General features: G+C 45.0%; 1 long non-coding RNA gene across 3 annotated transcripts in view; it reads right to left on the reverse strand.

Annotated features, from left to right (window-relative positions):
* Positions 1–902: 902 nt before the first annotated feature.
* The window catches only part of LOC138249705 (uncharacterized), a 65,837-nt gene continuing 43,361 nt past the window's right edge, over positions 903–23,378 (reverse strand). For all 3 annotated transcript variants that reach the window (XR_011194889.1, XR_011194858.1, XR_011194926.1), the window contains exon 3: positions 903–1,145. This is a non-coding gene — a long non-coding RNA (uncharacterized lncRNA). The remainder of the gene's footprint in view (positions 1,146–23,378) is intronic.

Here is a 23,378-nt window from a genome sequence, read left to right on the forward strand (position 1 = left end):
AAAGGGAACCAATGGTTTCACTGTGATCGGAGATCACCCGTCTTTAGGCACCCAGACTTTTGCTGCACCAAAGAAGACTTCAAGGCACATCGACACCTGTTGTCAATGTTGCCTAACCCCGACTGTGGACCAAGGAGCAGCCCAGAATGCCCCTGTCGACCGTACAACATCCCTAGTCACTTACAGCATCTTCAGCATCCTGTAGCCCTTGCATCAGAACCATTCCATTGAAGTCTCTAGTGGTTCGCTCATAGAGCCTGGAACTAGACTTGAGGCTGCTTTGGTAACTGTCCTGCAACTCTTTACTGGCCCCCTTGACCTCCTCCCTGCTGGGGTTGGTCATCCAAAGGTGTCTGGAATAGCCAAATACAACTTTATAAAAGTTTTACAGGGTTTTGAAACTTTCTGATTGCAAATCTGTTGTGTCTGTGTCTTGCGACTGTTCAGCTTGCCAACCCATGCTCATGTTCCATGTCAGAATGTAGAGAGGCTTGAGGGTTTAGATGGCGGCTGAGAGAGGACCTTGGGAGCAGTGAAGACACTGCTTGTCTTGCTCCCTTTATGTTTTACTAACTGATAATAAATATTCCTACTTACCTTGAATTATGTCCACGACTGTAGCTTTTAATACTGGTGACAAGGATCCCTGCTGGCTTCTACTGCAGGCTCCTGTGATGTATCGGGTGCTTCATCAGGTGAGAGGGGCATTTATAAAGCCACGGCGTGGTAGTGGGCAGTACACCACTTCCCACAGGTTTAGTGGCCTGCTGCATTTCTGGTGCAGGAAGGTCAAGAAATGTTTGCACACTTATACTGGTTCGTGCCTGATGAAGAGGAAGGAGAGTTGGATGAATATGAGGAAGCAGTCAAGAGATTGGAGAAACACTTTTGTAAGATGCTTAATTTATTTCTTAGAAGACACACATTTTTTCAAGAGAACAGCAAGCTACAGAATCCGTAGACATGTATGTTGCCTCTGCATGTTCTGGCAGCGTGAATTTGGTGTTTTCATAGACCAGCTAATTAGAGATCTTTTGGTTATGAGGTGCTTCAACAAAAAATTCAGGAGTGGCTTCTGTTTTGTAAAATGCGGTCCCTTGAGGAGGCTGTGGATATTGCCAATAGTATTCAAGATTCCAAGGTGTCTGCAAAGGAATTAAACAGAAATTAGTTAAATGCCTTACATCACAGCTAGAGCTACAGAAAGTAAATAGTGCTCAAAACTATTAACACCTTAAGTTCCGACACTGGGGAGGTATATAAAGACCCCTTTGGGCACTCTGCGGTCATTGCAGTAAAAGTAAATGTAAAATGAGCCAATGGACTTTCACTTAATCAATGCCGGGTGGCATAACTCAGCCCCCTCGAGCATGGTTCTCTTGAGGGAGGCACCATTTAAAAGGAGAGAATCTCCCCTTTCTAATGATACCTCTGCCTAGTGGATCCCCGAATGGGGATCACCACAGGAGAGAGATCCCCAAGCCGGGATCCACCCACTAGGCATCAGGGATAGGGGGAGTCACCCCTTAGGCAAGGGCCTGCGCTCCTCAGCCCCATTTAAAATGTCAGTATTTTCCCCCCCTCTCCCCTGGGGGCAGATGGGGTATGTGCCCCAGAAAGCCCACTAGACACCAGAGTCAATAAAAATAGATGAATATAGGGGTGGAGGCTTTGCACTATCAACATGGTCATGCCCGCACCCTTACAAAAATATGGTGACAGTCTTTCTCCACCCTCTGGATGGCAGATGGAGTGATTACCCACAAATGTTCCCCGGGGGGGGCAGAAAGCCCACAAGACACCACCCAATTTCTTTTCTTAAATAGAGGGGTAGGGATTTCCACTGTTTGCGACCCCCTGGCGAGTCGCAGATGGTGTTAGGGACACCATCCTACATTCCAATTTGCAACTCGCAAATTGCGAGTCGCTCTGACTCACAATTTGCAAGTCCCAAATTGGAATCTACCTACATCTGGCCCTTAATTCTTCTAAATATTACATTCCTGAACCATATTTGTACTAAACTCTAACTATAGGTAACTTGTCTGTTTACTGTGGGGAGAGAGAGAACTCAGACTCTATGTCAGATGTGACAGAGTGTTCCTAAAGGTAAACAATATAGTGCAGGAGAATAAAGGTAGGGGTCTGTGAGGAATTCTGGGTTAACCCATGGAAGTCATTTAGGGGTCCAGTTGCGACCTCTAACTCACTCTTGCAGCGTTCGACACAGCCTTTGGGACCCTTGGCTCTTCTGAGAGTGGCAAAGGCAATGCCAAGAAGAGCACAAAAGTTTAACCCCTTAAATGCTGGGCCTTTTCTTTACCCAGGGCTGAGCCCTTTTTGGCTATTTGGTGTAGTTTGCGCTTAGGGCTTCATAACATTATTTCAACATAAGGTGACCCTGCCAAATTTGTGTCCTTTTTTCAACACATCCCAGAGATTCTAAAGAAACCCAGGGTTTGTTGAATTCCCTGGAGGGACCAAGAAAATAGGCAAAATGTAGCTTAATTTGTGAGTTTTTGGGGAACAATTGGAAAAACACAAATAAAAGTGTCTGTTTTTTTTTTATGGCATCAACAAACGGTTTACTATGCTAAAGTCACCAGCTTTCAGGAACACGCAGCGCTGAATAAAAAAACCTGATGTTTTACCACAGTTTTTGCATTTTTCAAGGTAGCCCCCATTTCATATTTTTTGTGTACTCAAACTACTTCTAGTTTATGGTAGAAACTAGTGTGAAAACCAGGGGTAAGCCAGGAAAGCTATAGAATTCTGACAAATAGACAAAATTCTGAATTTAGCAAAGGGCCATGTGTGTAGATTCCTCAAGGTTTCCTCAAAGAAACAAATTGCTAAAAAAAGAAATATTGAAAATGAGTAGGACAAAACTGCTATTTGTGATGTTTTCACCTATAACTTCTTATCACAATGTCCGATTTACAAAAGCAATATACCATTATGTCCCATAGACCCTTCTGGGTGAAGGCATATATATTGGGTTTGTAGGTTCTCCAAGAACCCAATGTACCCAGAGGCAACAACTGAGCTGCAGCGTACAATGTTTTTTCATTCTGTATCGAGTATTGACCAATTCATATGGTGAAATATGTAGAGTGAAACATAGGCATCAGAGAAACCTATGTATCTCTGAAATTGTCACATGATATGGAATATTGGATCAGTGGTTATTTGTACATCTCTGATATTTTGGGTAACCACACCAGCATACGACTTAGAGAGTATTTTTAAAAATGTCTTATTTCTTACACACCGGCTTACATGTGGATGGTACAAATACAACGACACCCAATTGGTAATAACAAATGTTCTTCTATTCTATGCTCCCAAATGTCTTCCAATACAAATGGTATCTCACTTGTAGGGGTTCCCATGACGGGAAGCAGCCCAAAATACAACAAAGAAGCATCACATTTTTCCACTGAATATTGACCCTTTATTTACAAAGTGGACAGCTGTGGATTTTGGATCCTAGCTCAGCCAACACCAAGGAAACCCTACCAAACCTGTACATTTTTTAAACCTAGACACCTAGAGGAATCTAGGGTGGGGTGATTGCCTGGCTCTCACCAGGTGTTTGTAACCAGAATCCCTTGCAAACCTCAAACTTTGACTAATAAACACTTTTCTCAAATTTCTGTGATGGAAAGTTCTGGAATCTGCAGGGAGCCACAAACTTCCTTCCACCTAGCATGCCCCCGGATCTATTGATAAAAATGGTACCTCACTACTAGGTAGGGTTAGTGCCTGCAACTGGAAACGGCACAAAATGCAACATGGATACATCACATTTTTCCATTCAAAACTGACCAATTATTTGCAAAGTGAGTAGCTAAGGATTTTGGACCCTAGCTCAGCCGGGACCTAGAGAAACCTAAAAAACGTATGCATCTTTTAGAACTAGACACCTAGGGTAATCCAAGGTGGAATGGCTTGCATGGCTCTCACTGGGTATTTTTTTAACACAAATCAATTGAAAACCTCCCGATTTGACTAAAAAAACACATTTTGCTCACATTTCTGTGATGAGAAATGCTGGAGTCTGAGGGGAGCCACATACTCCCTTCCAACTGGTATTCCCCCATGTCTTATATCTTTGAAAACCAGATACATACAGGAATCCAAGATGGGGTGATATGCATGGCTGTCACTAGACTGGCTTCTTGTTTGGGTGGGGACATGGTATGCCCTAAAGGACGGGCCGCCACTGGTCGCAAAGACCCACCTCATTAATATTAATGAGGTGGGTCGCAATTTGCGACCCCCTTGTGAGTGGCGTCCCTCACAGGGATGGTGGCCTGCTGCAGACAGCAGACCACCATGTCTGTGACTGCTTTTTAATAAAGCAGGTTTTGTTTTTTTGTAATGCAGCCCGTTTTCCTTAAAGGAAAATTAGATGCATTACAAAAACGAAAAATTAAAAGTTTTTGTTTAATTTTTTCAGAGCAGGCTCTGAAAATTTTATTGCAGTTCCATTCACAAAGGGGAAGGGGTCCCATAGGGACCCCTTCCCTTTTGCGAATGGGTTACCACCCATTTCAAATGGGTGCAAACTGCGATTGCTTTGCGAACGTGTTCGCGGTCACAAAGCAGTCTGGCATTGCACTGCGACTCGCAATTAGGAAGGGGAATACCCTTCCTAATTGCGACTCGCAAACCGATTTTGCGATTCGGTAACCAGGTTACCGAATCGCAAAAGGGGTTTTGTGCATTGCAAAGTGCAGTTTGCATGTCGCAAACAGTGAAATTCGCTGTTTGCGACGTGCAAACCGTTTCTTACATCTGGCCCTAAATCTTTAGTCGAGTAACTGTTGAAATTTGGTGATTTTAAGTTGTTAAGAATGTCCTAGCTTAAGGAAATTCGCAATAAAATATGTTACATGATAGATAAGCATTTTGAATTGCTAACAAAAATAACTGCATTAGTACTGTATCTTCAACCCAGTACTTCCAGTGAGGTTGCAGATGCCGACAATTCCTCCCCAACCCCGCATTCAAAATCTTCTTGATGCCCCCTTCGGTTAGGCTCTTATACCAATTACTCTGGAAAGCATTTTACAGCTTTATCATTAGCTTATCAGTCTGAAAAAAGGACAGCACCAGGCTGTAAAGGGCAATAAGAAGAAGACCTTGTTTCTGTTGGCTTTAGAACTCTGGGCATTTCACCACTGCTAACCAGTGCTATAGTGCATGTGCTCTCTGCTTAAAACATGGTAACATTGGCTTATCCACAATTTTCATATTGAATTTACTAATATGTCTCTAGTAAAGTGCACTACATGTGCCCAGGGCCTATAACTCAAATGCTACTAGTGGATTGCAGACCTAACTGTGCTACCTACTTCAGTATCCCTTCAAACATGTCTCAGTCCTGCCATTGCAGAGCCTGTGTGTTCAGTTTTAAACTGCCATGTTGACCTGGCAAGTTAACCCTCTTACTGGACCCATCCAAACCTTCCTTATTTGGTAGAGACTTCTAGCTGCAGAATCCTTTCCTAGGTAATATCCCCAGGCAGTATACTGGACCTGGAAGATTTTTCGTGAGCAGTGCCCGCGCGTGTGTCGTCCGCATTGTCCACACCAGAAGTGACGTCCTCAGCACCTATATAGGTGCCACCCAGGTGCGGAGCTGTCAGTTCTTCGATGCATCATGCGTCGCTGCTGCTGGCAGGATTGGGAGCATCGCATTGCTGATTGCATGACACATCACTGCTATACCCGATCTATCTCCGACTTTACACAGCTCAGAGTCGAAGCATCACCTACATCTGCAGCATTGACGCCAGTGCATTGCCTCCTTTGCTCCTCGCATCTTGACCTCGACATCGATGCAACTCCAAACTAAGGTACTGTTTTCAATTGGCCAAGGCTAGTTCCTGTATCCGACCTGCGCACCATCACAGCCTGACTTTTCAGATTTGACCTGGTCTAATGCAACCAGATAGCCCCGGTTCAAGCACTACAACTAAGTGTATTCTTTAAAAATCCATATCTCGACTTCTATTTATTGGATTTTTGTTGTTTCAGTCTTTTATGTTCATTAAAATAAGCTCCATTTATCTAACAAGGTGTAGCATCTTTTTGTGTGGTGTTTTTTACTGTTTAACTGCTTGTGTGTTGCACAAACACGTAACACATTGCCTCGTAAGTTAATCATTACTGCTCTATGCCAAGGATGTGAGCTCACATTAATGTACGGTGTGTACCTGGCTTACCCTAATTAGGATTGTGGTTCCTGCATGAACAGAGTGTATACCTCTGCCAACCAGAAACCCAATTTCTAACATGTAATATAAAGCCATTGATTCTTGATATCAAATATCTCCTTGTGACTAAATCACAAAGGTCCTGATTTAGGTCTTGGCGGAGGGTAATACTCCATCACAAACATGACAAATATCCTGTCTGCCTTATTCCTATCAAATGATATCCTATGGAAATCGTAATTAGGCGTATGGGATTTCCGTCATGTTTGTGACAGAGTATTCCCTCTGCCAGGATCTAAATCAGGCCCAAAGTTTCTAAGACCTCAAGAGACCACAAAATAGCCAGATAATGTGCCATCTCAAAGGTATCTATGTACTGGGTACCACAAGGGCACAGATCCCTAATGTGATGCAAAAATATGCCACCACTGAATTTCGAATCAAACTGAACAATTCATGCTATTTTCATTAATTGGCTTTTGAGGGGGATAATTCCCCACTTCAGGATTGCTCATATTATTCTGTGTCACTTAAGCCTGCACCGTAAAGGACTGCTCTTGAAAGTGAATTGTATCTCCATCTTGGTGTGTAAATTGTCCTTTAGGTATATTGACGTGTCAGGGATGTTTTATCTTATTTTATAAAACCGAGGCTTCACAATGTAAATATGTTACAGAAATCCAGTAGTTCTGTTATTTAATTACAATGGGCCGCTGGTGAAGTATTACAAAGCATTTCTTTTGGAGTGTGAAATTTGTATGTGTTGAAACAAAGCACTACCCACCTAGGCTCCTGCTTTTATTACAAAGTCAGAAAATGTTTGAAGAAAAAATTGTTAGGTTGTAAAAGTGAGTGGGTCCAAAAGTTTCCATAGTGATAGTTGTCAGCTCCTCTCTCTTTCCCACAATTTTAGAAGATTAAACAATTTTGTTCATGTTTATTTGAAAAATTAACATTGTAACAAAACATCTAGGGCCTGATTCGCAAAGGTAAACCTAGATCAAAAGTATAAGTTTACAACCGTGGGAATTCACAAAGGGGATTTACAAATACTATCTTTATTCCCGCATCCTGGGAGAAGACTTTAGGTTTAAGTGTAAAACAAAAATCTAAGTTTACCTTTGTGAATCGGGCCCCTAATTGCTACAATATCCTGTTTGACAGGCAAGCATTTTAAAGTAAAATGAATTTTCATCAGACATTGCCTTTATATAGTTATACAGAAAAAGGTAGAATGTCATTACTCTTCTGATGATCACTGTCTGTATGATAAAGATCAAAGGGCCAATCAAACAAATAATAATCACCAAAAAATAGAGAATATGGAGACACTGTATTAGACGTAATCAAAAAATACCTGTAATTCCCATGAAAAGGGAGTAACACATGCATTTAAACCGTCTTCACCCAAACTAACAGGAGTGGAATTCCAGCAATTATCAACAGGTCAGCATCAGCAATTATCAACACGTGCATTATCACACAACCAATGGAAGCTATCACTGCAATTGAGCAACAAAAGAAACATTCTGCATTAGTTACAGGATCCCAAAACCTTAAATAACATAAAAAATCAGATTTAATACTGCAATTCGGCCTAAAAATATACAATCCAATTTACAGTGAAAAAGCGAGAAGTCGCAATGAAATATGTTACAAAACATAAGGTTTAGTCAGAGCAAAACAAAAACAGAATTGAAAAATAAGATGCAAACTAAAATATGCAAACAAGAAGGTATGGTTGCAAAATGCAGCATTCAATGCAACATTATATTCTATGGACAAAGAGGAAACAAGTTGAAGTGCACCTGGACATTACATGTGTATTCACACAAAATGCACAAACACTAGCATCAGCAACATTGCAGAACGGACATATAGATGAGTCTGTGGGCAATGGACTACTCTGATGCAAACAAGCTGCAAGAAGAGCTCAAACATATACACATTTAATTCTACCTACTCATATACTTGTAAGGCATCGGAAAGGCACAGAGAAGCATCAATCAGAGGCTTTGTCATTTTAAGGTTCACCTTGAAGGCTGGGGACAAGCTTAAAATATGGAAAGAAATCTAGCTGTTGTTACCTGGATTAAGCAGAAGTGCTACTAACTGTCATAGAGAGGACAAACTTGTGACCAAGAGTGCCTTACAGGACTGTCATGCTGAGTGAGGACTTGATAGAGGTGATTAGGAACAACATGCAACTTGCAGCCCAGCTGGCCAAAACTGGCCCAAAAGATTTATGTTAAACAGAGTTTTGTGACACTGAAGAGAGCATTTCAGTATTGTGGGACCTACATTGCCAGGTGCACTCCCTACTTCGGCATACCTTTCCTGACATTGCCCCTTGCCTTCAAGAGAAGTTTAGATTGAATGTTCCCCTTTACATTAAGTGTTTTTGTTTACTGTTGATCGCCCTGACTCCAAGTTGTTTGAAGTGCCCCTCAAACGCACACTGTATTCCAAAGATGTTGCTGTTTGACTTGAATGTTAACATTAAGGGCCTCATTACGAGTTTGGCAGTCTTTTGGGAAGACCGCAGCGATGGCAGCTGCCAAAAGACCACCATGTTGGCAGTAATCCGACCGCTGTATTAAGAGTTATACTGTGAAGTCTGCCAGGACACTGGAGGATGGAAAAGAGGCGGTTCCACCCCCAGCACCGCCAGCCCGACAAAATTCCACCCACCAAATGATGATCCACAAATCACCACAGTGGTCCTTCCGTGGTGGAAAACTATTGGTCGGTGTGAACACGGTGGTCTCAACTCACATCTGCCAGTACACCACACCACATTGGATAGTTTGAAAACAGCACACCTGACACACATCCACACACCAGACACACCTACTCACTGCACCATATAATGCACCCCAACACAATCCACAATCCTTTGCATCCAGAACGCCATATAAAAACGCAGAGAAGCCAAAAAGATGAGAATTTGTACTTGTGCATTATAGGCACACATACACATTTCATGCAGCATCCACCCCACATCAGCACAACAATCACAATATACACATCACTAGCACTCACAATCTGCTACAACAGTCTCCCACTCACATTGCAGCACCCATACTTCACCAATTACCCAACACTGCACCCGTACACCCACAACACCCCCACACACCATCTACACAACCACTACCATGTCCCCACAAAAACACCCACATTTCACTGATGATGAGTTGAGGGTCATGGTGTATGAAATAATGAGGGTAGAGCCACACATGTTTGGAGACAGTTCCAACAAACATCTATTGCTAGGAAAATGGAGTGGTGGCAAAGGATAGTCAACAGGGTCAATTCAGTAGGCAGTTATCCACGCACAAGGGAGGGCATCACGAAGAAGTGGAAGGTTCATTCCATGGCATCCAGGCACCAGCTAGCCATACAGAAGACTGGGCCCCCACCTCCTTCCCTTATTTTCACATCATGGGATGAGACGGTCTTGGACATACTGTATCCTGAGGGCTTGACAGGCTACATCATCTAAATTGTTCTAGTGTGGAGCAGTACATGGCAATGACAGCAATGCAATGGCACACTCACAATAGCAACCAAGGCAAAACACAGCTACAGCTGAGTGACCATTCATAATGGCCACAGATCAAATACCCCAAGCCAGAAATAGACTGACCTGGGATGGAAAGTCAGATGGCTGAGTTGATGCATGTGCACTACATCTAGATACAGGTCAATGTTCCCTGCATATTCACACACTGTGTTCCTACAAGGACACCATTGTGCAGCTCTAATGTGTGACATCTAGCAAGCCTGACTATTCACTAGGTAACAGAGGTGAACAGTCATGTATATAATCAGACAATATCAGATCCCATCTGCAGTGCAATCTGTCCCAACCTAGTCTGGCAACTCTTAACATAGAGTATGGAAATCAAGTCACATAGTTGTATGTACAACTAAGGTATGCTGTGCAGCAGCTGTCAATGTCATTGCAGGGAATCATGTTAAGTCACTGTCTGCATCTCACACAAATGCAACAAAACACCCATTTTAACCTGAACTCTGTGTCTCACTTCTTCCACAGGTAACCTTGCCATTGCCACCATGGAAAAGATACTAGGGACTGTCACTCCCCCTCTGGATAAAGGCCCCAGGGAGGACAACACCTTTGGATGTCTGGACACTGACAAACAACCTAGCCCATGTGGGACACCTGGTCAATCAACGACTCTCAGCCTCACCCTGCTCATATCAACTCCTACTAATCCTGTTGCATCAACATCACAGGCAACCATTTGCCCCCAAACCTGTGTCCCAATGATTGTTTCATCTATTGTGTGCTCATAGTACAGGTACCTGAGTCTAACCTTGCCACACCTGACAATGATGGACCTGCAACCACTGGGAGTGGGCACAATGTGCCAGGGGCACAGGCACGTGGGGGTAAGGTACGTAGGCCAGAGGATTGGCCCTCAAAGGGTCATAACTGATCTGAAAACCATCTCCCAAGTCTTGGGAACCTACCAATGTTCCCAAGACAGGATGGGTCAAGTCATCACTATGTTGGGGGGAAATCAAAGGCTGCAGAGAGACCACCACCAGGAAGTCATACAGTAGTGTCAGGCACAAAATGCCCACATGGCTACTATTGCAGGGGTGCTGAGGGAACAATACCACCCTGATTACTTTCTCTACACAACATCTGGCCCCTTCCACTAGCAATGAAACATCGGCCCCTTCAACATCTGCGGCTGCTAGTGGAATGGAGGCCTGCCAGTGGATGGTCATGTCTCAGACACCCCTTCCTCTGTAGCCACCCAGACATCCAGCAGGAGCAGATGCCAAGACCAAACCCACTGCCAGGAAGTTAACCACAGATAGACCCTATTGACTGTTCTGAAACCTAACTCCATTTTCCCATGGCACAAGACTTGTGTTACTAACTGGTGTAGCAGCTACCCTGATGAAATCATCCACCATGACGTCACCCATCACTGTTATGTTCATTTATTTTAGTATTGCTGTTCCAGATTTCCTTTTGACATGCACAATAGATCACACTTAAACACAGGTCCTGTGTATATGTCCTTTATAATCCATGTACAATAGTTTATGCATGCCAACGCTGATGTGGTCATGTCCCCCTGTATCGAACAGCCATTGCAATGGACATCAAATGGCATCTCCATAAGCAGGAGACTCATTACAACAGAAATATTACAGGACAGATGCGAAAGAGGTTGGAATCCAGTTCTACACAAAATTATAGTTAGTTTTGTAATCAGCACATAGAGCATGACTGAGAATACCACCAGGATGTATGCAATGGTGTCAAGCAATGCAAATACACATCATACAGAAGTCAGGCTCATGGTAATCTACCTGCAAAGCAGGGGCACACTAATAGGTCCTCTGTATCACCTGGTATAGGCTCTTCACATACCCATACCATAGCTTCTAAATCATATATCCCATGGAACATACAAAGATGATAACGTAGGTACCGAGTACTGAAACCATTCACTAAAATTCGTGCCATATCTATAGGATTGTCACTCACCTATGTCAGTCTACAGTGACATTCACCTTGGACTGCAAAGTAAGAACAAAATGACAGCTAGGTCCAATGTTGATCAGAATTACTCCACCCATTGTGACGGGAAAGGCTAGGATCCAACCTTTACACGTGCCAGACACTTAATACACCATTTGACATCCTTTTCTATCCCAAAGGTGAACAAAATGGTTAAAGCCTTTTCCACCCCAGTCCCAGTGGTACGACAGTTAAACAATCAAGGTTACACCCCACTTAAACAACACTAATGTTACCAAGTATCTGTCTTGTACGCTTCTCATGTCTGTCAGCAGTTCCCATCTGCTTCTGACACAGTATTTCTCAAGCCAAAGTTGCAGAGCCAAACACGATCTAGACAAATCTGTGAGTGAAAGGGAAAAAGGATAGGACATTGCACAAAACATACCTCACATCTGAGAAGACATTTCCAGAAGTGTAAGTTTGCAGAACAGTCTCTTCTGTACACAATACAAACTTTCAGTCTGCATTCACAACTCACTTATAGGCATTTGAGCTCACTACACCCTCACAGATGATGCAAGAAAGGAGGTGTGATGCTAGCCATCTACATCTGGTTGTACAATTACATCACAACAATAGGTTTACTTCCACTTCTACTTCACATACCTGTCTGTCAGTTGAAGTACTGATTGATGAGATTTGCCCTAGAGTTTCCTGCTTCATCTTCCTCTGGCTCTTCATCACTTGGCATATCAGCATTTCCATCCACAGGTTCAGCTGCCTCCTTCTCATCAGCTATCAATGGTATCTGACGTCTCAGGGCTAGATTGTGGAGCATGCAGCAGGCAACTATTTCTTGGCATACCTTGTGGGGCGAGTAGAGGAGGGCTCCTCCAGATATGTCCAGGCACTTAAATCATGCCTTCAGGAGTCCAAAAGTCCACTCCTCCTGGCGTGGTCACTAACAGTGGGACATTGCTGTTTCACATGATGAAGGAATCATGTACAGAAGCTGGATACTTGGCTGTGACTTGTGAGATGTACTGGTCTGCCAGACACACGACCTAAACGTTGTTTGAGTGGTAATTTTTTCTGTTCCTATACACCTGTTCATTTGCATTGAGAGAGACCAAGGTTACATGGGTGCCATAAATGGCTCCTACTACATGTGGAATGTGTCCCATCTCATAAAAGTCTGCCTTCACATAGGCCACATCCACTTAGTGGGGAAACCTCATGTAGCTGTCCAGGTGTTTCAACAATGCACACAGTACATCCTTCAAAACTAGACTGAACCTGGGCTGAGACATCCCTGCTGTTAAAGCCACTGTGGCCAGGAAGTGTAGCACAGACAAAACTTGAATGATGGGAGGTATGCGGTAGGATTGCAAATGGCAGGCATCAAATCTGGCTCCAACTGATTTCAAAGATCCATGATGGTATGACGATTCAGACGATATGTCTGAATGACATGTCTTTCCTCCATGGTGTTCAGGTCTACTTGTGGACGGTACACTGGTGGATGCCGCCTCATAACAGGGTGACTATGTGAAAAAAAATTAAACATAGTGTGAGAAATGCAGAATGCACACATTCCTCACACTTAACAGTTGGAGAGGACGGCTACTACATCGGACATTTACAGTACTGCACGTAGCTATGCATGAGATCACACCCTCCTTGGTGCACATTGCCATCTATAACAATGAGACAAAACTTATGAAACAACTGTCACTGTCAATGTGTGTGAGACTAACTGTTATACATGATTCACACATATTTGTTGGACTTTATCGACATTTTACTGTCAAATATGAATTTCTGAGTAGCTGTACATAGCTATCAACGCATGTCCTCAAACAACGCAGTATTTACATCACAGATGCACAATATGTCCCCCAAACATGAGGGCAGTACATAAAGACGTACAGCACAATGGGGGGGGTAGATAAATGATGCTGATTAGGAAACACTTCCACACATAAAGTGTGCTCCATATGGCAGACACCTGACCTACTGTACTTGACAGGTGGAAGTGATCAAAGTCCGCCAGCGGAAATCATCATGGCGGTAGGTGGTCACAACCACAGTGTAACTTGCCATGGGAAGACATTTCTGCCTTTGATGGACTTGGGCTAATGGCAATGTCCGCCAGTGGTGACAGTCATGTATGTGGCAGCCATGACCGCCATCTTCTGCAGTATTGCTTACTGGACTCCTGACACTGCTGCCAGCTAGACCTCCACGACCTAAGCTGCTGTGTACTGCCTCTGGAGCTATTATGCCACATCCTGCAGGTGATAGGACCCATACCTTCACCCCTGAAGAGCTGGAAAAGCTAGTAGTCGAGGTCCTACTCCTGTATTACAGCTAAATGGTGCACCAGAGGAGCAGGTGAGTCCTATGTCATACCAGTGAAGTTGCAGATGGCATATTGTGAAGGTGTGTGAGCTGAGAGGATGAGAATGTGTGCCAACTTGTTGTGACCGATATGTACTGTTCATTCCTATTGGTATACGGCAAGTGGACATGACTTTCTCCTGTTGTCAGTGTCATCCATGCAGGTCAACGCCCATCAGAAGAAGGGAATTTGGTGTGCCATTGCCAAGCAAGTGCTGAATCTGAAGGTTCACAGCCGGCGGAGCACCCACTGTAGGAAGCAGTGGAAGGACCTGAGACGCTGGGCCCGGAAAATCGTTGAGGCCCAGCTGGGGATGTCCTCCCAACGAGCATTTGAGAGCAACACATCAGCCACAGGGGGGTAAATATTGACAGAGCCCATGTACTTTCCTCTGATAGTTTGGTGTATGCTCTTTTCAGTATTGCAGCTGTGACAACGTTGTAGGTGCTTCAGGTATGTTGACTCCTGGGAATACATGTTACTCCAGTTGCTAATATACAAACAGAGATCTGACCATTGGATTGTGCATGGGAACGTGTTGAGCACCTGTGTCCAGAAAAATGTATGACTGCATGTGGAGATGCACATGTGACTGAGCCACATGTTTGAGTCTACCCAGCCATATATGTCTGTAAGCTGCTGTGTCATCCTTCCCACCTTGTGTCCCCAGGTCCAATCATCCAAATAGTGTGTTATGTAGCTCTAAGATGTCAGACCACTCCTATTTAAATGGATCAGCTCTATGTGCAACATTGGGCCTGACATATTAGTTAAATAGGCTAATTATCCTGTGTCCTGAAACACTTGTAGACTTTAGGTGAGACTGGCATCCAATTCAGGCAATTGGTATGGCCAGTATAGTACTTTCTCTATGAAGTTTGAGGAGGTGTCCCCATTGTCATGTTATAATCATACAATGGGGTATGTGAAGTTTGTAAAGGATGGACATTCCCCAATGGGGGACTCATATCAGCCCTTAACGTTTCTTGGCATTACATTGACATGTGGACAAATAACTTATATGCCAATGCCTTTGTTGTATAGAAGGCAAGTGGCTAGGCTATTTGCCCTTTTGCCCATGTGCATTGTCCATGCTAGATATGCCAATGTCATATCTATAAGAGTGCTACATGTGGTATTAGCTGCCTACATCATGTCTCAATGGATACTTTGTGACTGATCGTGTATAGTAGGCTATTTTTTCCTACACTTATATTAGCTGATCTGGGCTGTTTGTACAGGTTTGGGTTTGGCTCAGCTCATATAAGCCTGATTTAATGGTTTAGCAGAAGTTCCATTTCACATAGACCTGTTGGTGTTGTGGGATATGTTGTCAGTAAAATAGTGTAGGTGCATGTGTAATTCATGGATACATTGGTTGTCAATTGTGTAAGTGTTTAGTCAGGACTTAGCTAGTGGGAATCACATGTCAGGACAGCTGTAAGTGATATAGGTGAACTCATGTTGTCATGTAGTAGCTCTGAATCAGCATGTCATATGGAATGTTATGAGCCCTCCTACCAAATTGTATGCTGTATATAGTTGTGTTGCTGTAACTATTCTCTCTGTGATTGTCTGTGGATGTATCATGTGTGCTCGGTAGCCCACAATTGTAGTACAGGGAGTTGTTGTGCATTTGACAATGTCTCTGAATAGTGACTGCAAAAAATCCTGTAAGATTTTTTACAAGCTTTTACATAGCTGTTTTCCAGACATTGAATGTCAAATTGTGATGGGCACTGTGTGGGACTGCCACATGTTGTGTATTCATTAGAGAATGCTGCCGTTGTGTGAGTTGTGTACAGAAGGATCAGCTAGGCATGTGATTGGAAGGCTAGGTGCTGTGTCATATGTGAAGTAAGATGAATTTCCTTTAATGGAACATTAAATTTGTTTTGGACTGGGCAGGTGTGGAGTCAGAGTATGCATGAAATGGTGTTATCTGTCATCTGCATTTCCTTAGACTGATAAGATGATGGACAGTGATGAGCTGTATGCGGATGAAATCTTAGCTTTAGCCAGGCCATGATGAGCATAATGCCTTAGAGTTACTGGTGATTTGATGGGATGGCCAAGTAGTGCTCACATACTTGGCTTATGATGTCGGTGAGATAGATGACAAATGGGTAGTTGGAAGTATCATATTTTGACATGATGTAGTTACTGAAGGGTTTTTAACTGGGACTTCCTCAGCAGGAGATGTATACCTACTGTTGTGCATGTTGTAATGTGTGTGTATGAAGAATCTGATGAGTCTCCCCCCCACAACCATGGAAAATGTATGTCGGAACAACGCATGCTAGAACCACGCATGCCTCAACAACGCAGTCGGAACAATGACCGCATTGTCACCACTAATGCCTTTACCACGAATGGCTTAACAACGATTTTTCTTTGTAAGGGCATTCCTGGTAAAGGCATGCATGAAATGGCATGCATGGTTCCAGCATGCGACGCCCTCAGCCCCTACCCGCCCCTAAAATTACCGCAATCCACCCACCCCACCCCTAAAACATAAATCCACCCCAACCCCTAAAACCTAAACTACCCCAACCCCCCACCCCACCACTAAAACTACTGCGACCCACCACCCTGCCCCAAAAACCTAAAATTACCCCAACCCCCACCCCTAAAACCTAAAAGTAGCCGACCCCCCCACCCTGCCCCTAAAACCTCAAACCAGCCCAACCCGCCCCTAAAATTACTGCAACCCCCACCCCGCCACTAACACCTAAAATTACAGCGACCCACCACCCTGCCCCTAAAACCTAAAACCACCCCAACCCCGCCCCTAAAACTACTGTGACCCCGTCCCTAAAACCTAAAATTACCCCAATCCCCACCCCTAAAAACCTAAAAGTACCCTGACACCCCACCCCGCCCCTAAAACCACCCAACCCCAACCCCCACCCCTAAAACCTAAACTACCCCAACTCCCCACCCCACCCCAAAAGCTACCACGACCCCCCACCCCACCCCTAAAGCCTAAAATTATCCTGAACCCCACCCCTAAAATTACCGTGACCCCCCCACCTCACCCCTAAAACTACCCCAACCCGCCACTAAAAAACCCTGACCTCTCATCCCTGCCCTTAAAAACTAAAACTACCCCACACCACCTCTAAAACTACCCCCCAACACTACTCCAGACCCACTTACTTGACCGCCTCCTCTCTGATCCAGAGTCTGTTTTCCTCTGCCTTAACCACGCATGTTCGTTGTTCCGGACATGCGTGATTAAGGCAGAGGAAAACAGGGTAGTTGTTAACTAAAGCGTTGTTCTGCTCGTTGCTAAGGAGTCATGGTTTAGGCTGCTTTCCCCATCAGCATCACATACACAGCACCTGACACACCTGCAGACACCACACCAGCAATCACAGATCCAGCCACTACACCTATCTTATGCACAGACATCACGACAGCAGACCCTCAGACATCCACCCCAGTCACCACATCTGCAGACACCACAACCACATACATACCCACATGCAGCACATCCACCATACCTATCCACCATGGCATCTCCCAGCACCTCCGCCCCTCTCCTCCCAAGACACATAAACGCCCACACTCACCCATCCAACTGACACCCACAAGCATACGTCGCACAAACATGCACCCAAGACATCCACAACAAGATCTAAGACAACTACTTCCTCTCCCTCCCCACCCAAACCCTTTTGCCATGACCATCCCTGTGTGTCAAAGAAAGCTTTTCTCACTGAGTTTGCCCTTTTCCCGAGTCCTCTCCCACCCCGTGATACCCCTAAACATTCTGTATCCCTCCCCAAGTCCGGCCCTTCCACCTCCAAGACTTCCCCTGCAACCCCCTGCCAATACCTATGCCCCTCCCCTGCCAAGAAGTCAACCCCTCCGAAGAGTACCCAACCCTCCCCTAAGCCTCGACCTAAGCCCCCCTCCCAAGCCAAAACCCAAAGGTCCCCCTCCCAATCCAAAGCCCAACCACCAGCCCCAACCCCTGTGCCCCTCCCCCTCAATCCCTGAGGTGCCTGCCTGCCCCCTTGATGCCCCTAACTGTGGAGGTTACATGGCAGTCAGGAGTCCAGTTGGGGGGCACACATGTGCTTTGTGTGCATGTTGCACATTAATTTCACGGACTAGCCTCTGCCTTGGACAGTTTTAGTATATTTATACAAATATTATATATTTGGACCAACGTGTTGTTGGTCTCAACGTTATATCTTTGTCCTTCATTTCTGTACTTAGAGCAGATTTGGTCTTGGCTGCCATTGTTTGTGTGTGTGCATTTGTGTGTCAGTGGATGTTGTGCTACCTGTTATGTCTGGGCAGGATGTGTGGTTATGTGTAGAGCATTTGACCCCCCAGTGATGAGTGTGTGTTGTGTGATGGGCATTTGTTGTTTTGATAGTATTGAGTGGTGTTTGTGTTGACTTGTTAGTTTCAGTGTTGTGTGCATTTTTATGGTTAGACTGTGTGCGTGAGTGTGTATGGAGAATGGTATGTCAGATACATTGTGATATGTGGTTTGTGGGGTATGTTGTATGCTGCGTTGTTTGGTTGTATGATTGTGTGTTTGTTCCATGGTGTTGGTACGTAGTTTTGTATGTATGATTTGTCAAGAGGAAGTGTCTGTTGTGGATGCTTTCCAGTGCTTTGCTGGTGTTGGGATTGTGGTGTAGTAGTGTTGTTTAGTTGTGGTGTGTTGTTGTGTGTGATTGTGCCGGTGCAGTGTATCTGGGGTTGGGTGTGTTTTTGACCTGTGTGTGATGGCCGTAGTGTTTGTACTATGTATGTAGCGGTGTGTATGGGGCTGTGTGTGAGTGTGCATGTCAGTGTGAGGTTACGTGTGTGTGTTGCCCTCGCCACCGTTCCCGATTTGTATGTTGTGTGTGCGTAGGTGCTTTGACATTTTACAACAGTGACAGGTAAGTGTGTGTACTCACAGTTGCTGTAGTCGTTGCTGGTTCCAAAGTCATTGGGCAAGCAGGAGCATTGGGAAGACGTGTAGTTCAAGTTCCATGACAGCTCCAAATGAGTATGGCTTCTTGAGGGTGAGTGTCTCCTTTTAAACTGTTAGTTTCCGCCTAGGTTTCTGTGGTTGTGCGACCGCGGCAGAAACCTTGGCGGTGTGCAGCCTCGTAATCTGTACGTCAGAAACATGGTCTCTGCCGGTCTGCAGGTGGCTACTGTCGTCCATGGCGGCCTGACCGCACTGGGGGTGCCAGCGGTGGTTTGGCTGTGTTCTGTTGGAAATATCGCCATGGTCATAATTGGGTAGTCTTCTCCGCCAGCCTGCTGGCGGTACAACTGCCAATGCCAGCAGGGCGGGCCTGAAATCGCCAGCTCATAATGAGGCCCTAAATGCGGGTTTCCCACTTCCAACTGATGATCTTGCTGGTCCAGTGTGATACGTGTTTTGCAGCTTTAGCAAAATACATCCCAGTTTTTTGAAACTCCAAAATCATCTGGAAAAGAACATGCTGACCAATTAGAACCTGGTAATCTGTCAGACTTTATAGCACATGGGCCACCTATGCATTACAGGAGGGTGCGCTTCCGGCAAGAACAGTCCTGTGAGCTTACAGAATTATTTGTTGTATTAGCAGGTTCCGAAACCCTTTTCACCATGAATGCACACACACAGGAAATCTACACAATATAGATTTTAAAGACTTTATTAAAATTAATGTCGTACCCATTGTAGACTGTGTGTATAGATGTAACTATAAACATAAACACAACAATGGCAATGAAAGTGACGATGCCATTTCAATAACTAATTGCATAGAATGCTGAAATCAGTGTTTTGGTAACCAATCTCTTCCTTCTACCTCTAGCTAAGCTTTGGTTTCAATATATGTTGTGCTGGTGCAATCATTACTAATTGTAGCACAAGTTTATAAATGGAAAATGTGCATTCAGATAAATGAATATACACATATATACAATGCAATGGGGGCTCATAATCAGAAAATGCAAAGATTAAATTGTTCCTAGAATTATACAATTCTACTGAACAATTCTACTGAATATATGTGCATATATGTCTATGTAGGTTGAAATATGAAAACGCCAGCCAAAACCCTCATGTCTGCCTAATCTGAGTATATGACATGGTTCAAAAAACTAAAATGAATCCAAAAGGAATTAAAAAGCAAAATCTGGTTTAAGGCAGCTGTACTGACAACTGGCAGCAGCTGCTGGTTTTGTTTCTTTTGTTATACTAGTTAATTTCACTTTTAAACAGTTGGAAACTTTCAAGTTTGCAGCATTGTGAAGGGAACAAATGGATATGATGATGTTCAGGAAATCTCACTTGTATCAGGAAAGTTAGAAATCTTCAAACTAGTCAGGGGCGTAGCTTCAGGGGTGTTTGGGGTGTGACAACCCCCCAAATAAATGCATTCTTAGCATGGCGGTTGGGTCAGGGGGCTCAGAATTGGGTCTGGAATGCCTGTGATTGTTTTTCCCACTTGTTTAGTTGGGAAATGTGGCATTCACACACCCTGAATCTCACTGACTATGCTGCGCCCCTGGAACTAATTGCAGTGATATTAGTATCTGTCATCTGTAGATGATGTGAACCCAGGGTGAGATCAAAGATAGAAGCTGTTGAAGTCACAGATCAATGTGGAGTCAAAGATGCAGCCACAGCAGTTGGATCACTTCATGAAGTGACACTGAATGTATCTGCAAATGGTGAGATTTTCAGTCCATACAAGTTGGTGCATGTGTCAGCACAAGTGAAGTTTCAAAAGTAGCAGCTTTGACGATGGGCAATAGAATTGGCCATACAGAATGCCGCAGCCAGACTCATTCTCGGCCTTCTTTGATGGACCTACATTACACCCCACCTCAGGCAACTCCACTGGCTCCCAGTACACAAGACATGCTGATTCAAGCTGCTGACCCGAGCACACAAGGCTCTACACAACCAAGGACCTGCACATATTAACCACTGCCTGAACTTCCACCAACTGTTGAGAAGACTGTGCTCTACCTCCCTTCCACTTGGCCATAGTCCCTGCATCTACCGAAGCAGAAGTGGAGGATGCTAATTCTCTCACATTGCAGTAAAAACCTGGAACAGTCTCACCGTGCACCTCCTGTCCATTACCTCACTGCCGGAATTCTGAATGGCTCTCAAGACCTGGCTGTTCGAATAAGCCTCCGTGGCCTGCAGTTTGATGTTCCAACGGAATGTTTAACATGACAACTTGAACACAGGCCACTCATAGGAATATAAGTCTTGAGGAGGTTGTAGTATGCAAGAATGGTCTCCATTGTGCACTCAGCTTAGGAAACTGTTCTCCTCTGAGAAAGAATGCAATAGCTTTCCGGCATTGATACTCAGTCTTATAGGGTGTTCATGTTGATATTGATTGTTTCAGCAAAGTAAAAGTAAAACATGGGCACTCTATGATGAGAATGGATGTTGATTTTCTTACAAGCAGGCTTGAAACCAAAAAGAACAAAAAAGGAAGGGACTGTTCCAAACATAGACTTGAAGCCAGGCACTAAGACATATCCAATAGTAAAAAAAACATGTCTGCCAGTTCTGTTAAAAAACATAGGCCCTCATTACAACCCTGGCGGTAAATGCCGCCTACCTCCGTGCTAACGGCTGCCAACATATCGTGACCGCGGCGGTATTCCACCACGGGTATTATGACCCACACTGAGAATTCCGCCACTATACAGACACCCACACAAGCCTGCCACACCAAAGGTCAGTGATCAACTGGCGATAGCAAAACCCACACCGTTACGCCAACAGAAATACGCCCACAGTATCACGACCCACAAATCCCTGCGGCGGTCTTTCAATCGCGGTAAACCATTGGCGGTACACACTGCAGCGCTCAAAATACACACACACTTACAAGACTACACCACATTGGACAATTCAAACTAGACACACCTGAAACACATACACCCACCACACCCACACACTCACACCGCTATAAAACACCCACCCACATTACCCACAACCCCTTACAGCGAATAAATAGATATCAGGCAGAGAGAGACAAGCAGGAGCACCCACTCAATCAGAGCCACAGAACACCATCACCCATACACCATTCACGCACATCACAGCATACACCCCAACACATCACCCCACACATCACCCCGAACTTCCTCACACATATCACACACACCACATCCATGGCACCCCAAAGACACCCCAGGTTTTCTGAGGAGGAGCTAAGGGTCATGGTGGAAGAAATCATCCGGTAGAGCCACAGCTATTCAGATCACAGGTGCAGCAGACATCCATTGCAAGGAAGATGGAGCTATGGCGGAGAATTGTGGACAGGGTCAACGCCGTGGGACAGCACCCAGGGATGACATCAGGAAGAGGTGGAATGACCTTCGGGGGAAGGTGCGTTCCGTGGTAGCAAGACACCAGGTAGCAGTACAGAGGACTGGCGGTGGACCCACACCTCCTCCCCCACAACTACCAACTTGGGAGGAGCCAGTCTTGGCGATCATGCATCCTGGGGGCTTAACAGGAGTAGCAGGAGGACTGGATTCTGGAAAGTCAATTCTTAACTACTTTATCCCCCCCACCCGACCTGCAAGCCATCACAAACTCATACTCCTACCCTCACCCCCATCACTCCACCACCTCACATATATCCCACTAACACAACCCACCCATCCCAATACCAAGCCCTATATGCAACAACAATGCATGGACACCCATCACAGACCTGCATGGACAACCGTCCCCACAGCATGCCCAGTAAAGAGCCTCACCCAGCCCACAAAATCACCACTCACACAAGTCCAAGCTGACAAGGAAATCACAATCATACAGGGAAACACACCCATGCACAAGATGGCACACACAGACACATTAACAATGCATTTGCATTCCCACAGGACCATACTCCACGTCACCGGAGAGGAGGTGCCAGCCACATCCAGTTCACCCACCTGAAGAGGCCCACAGTGACGACAGCAGCAGCACGTCTGGATCAGGTTGACCAACCTGGCCCATCCGGAACCTCTGGACAGTCGGTTCCCCTGCCACAGTCCCAACCCACCACAGAGCCTCCCCCCTCAGGAAACGCCAGCACAGCACCCACCCAGCGGGCCCATGCCACTGTCCCCAGGACACGTCAATCAGCAGTGTGTCCACCACTACAGGGACCCCAGGCAACCCGACAAACCCAAGACAATCATGGACCTTGGGTCAGTGGCAGTGGGCACACGGTTCAGGGGACAGAGGCACAGGACAACAGGGAAGCTGGGA

The sequence above is a fragment of the Pleurodeles waltl genome, chromosome 1_1 (genome assembly GCF_031143425.1).
Source record: "Pleurodeles waltl isolate 20211129_DDA chromosome 1_1, aPleWal1.hap1.20221129, whole genome shotgun sequence".
Classification (NCBI taxonomy): Eukaryota; Metazoa; Chordata; class Amphibia; order Caudata; family Salamandridae; genus Pleurodeles; species Pleurodeles waltl.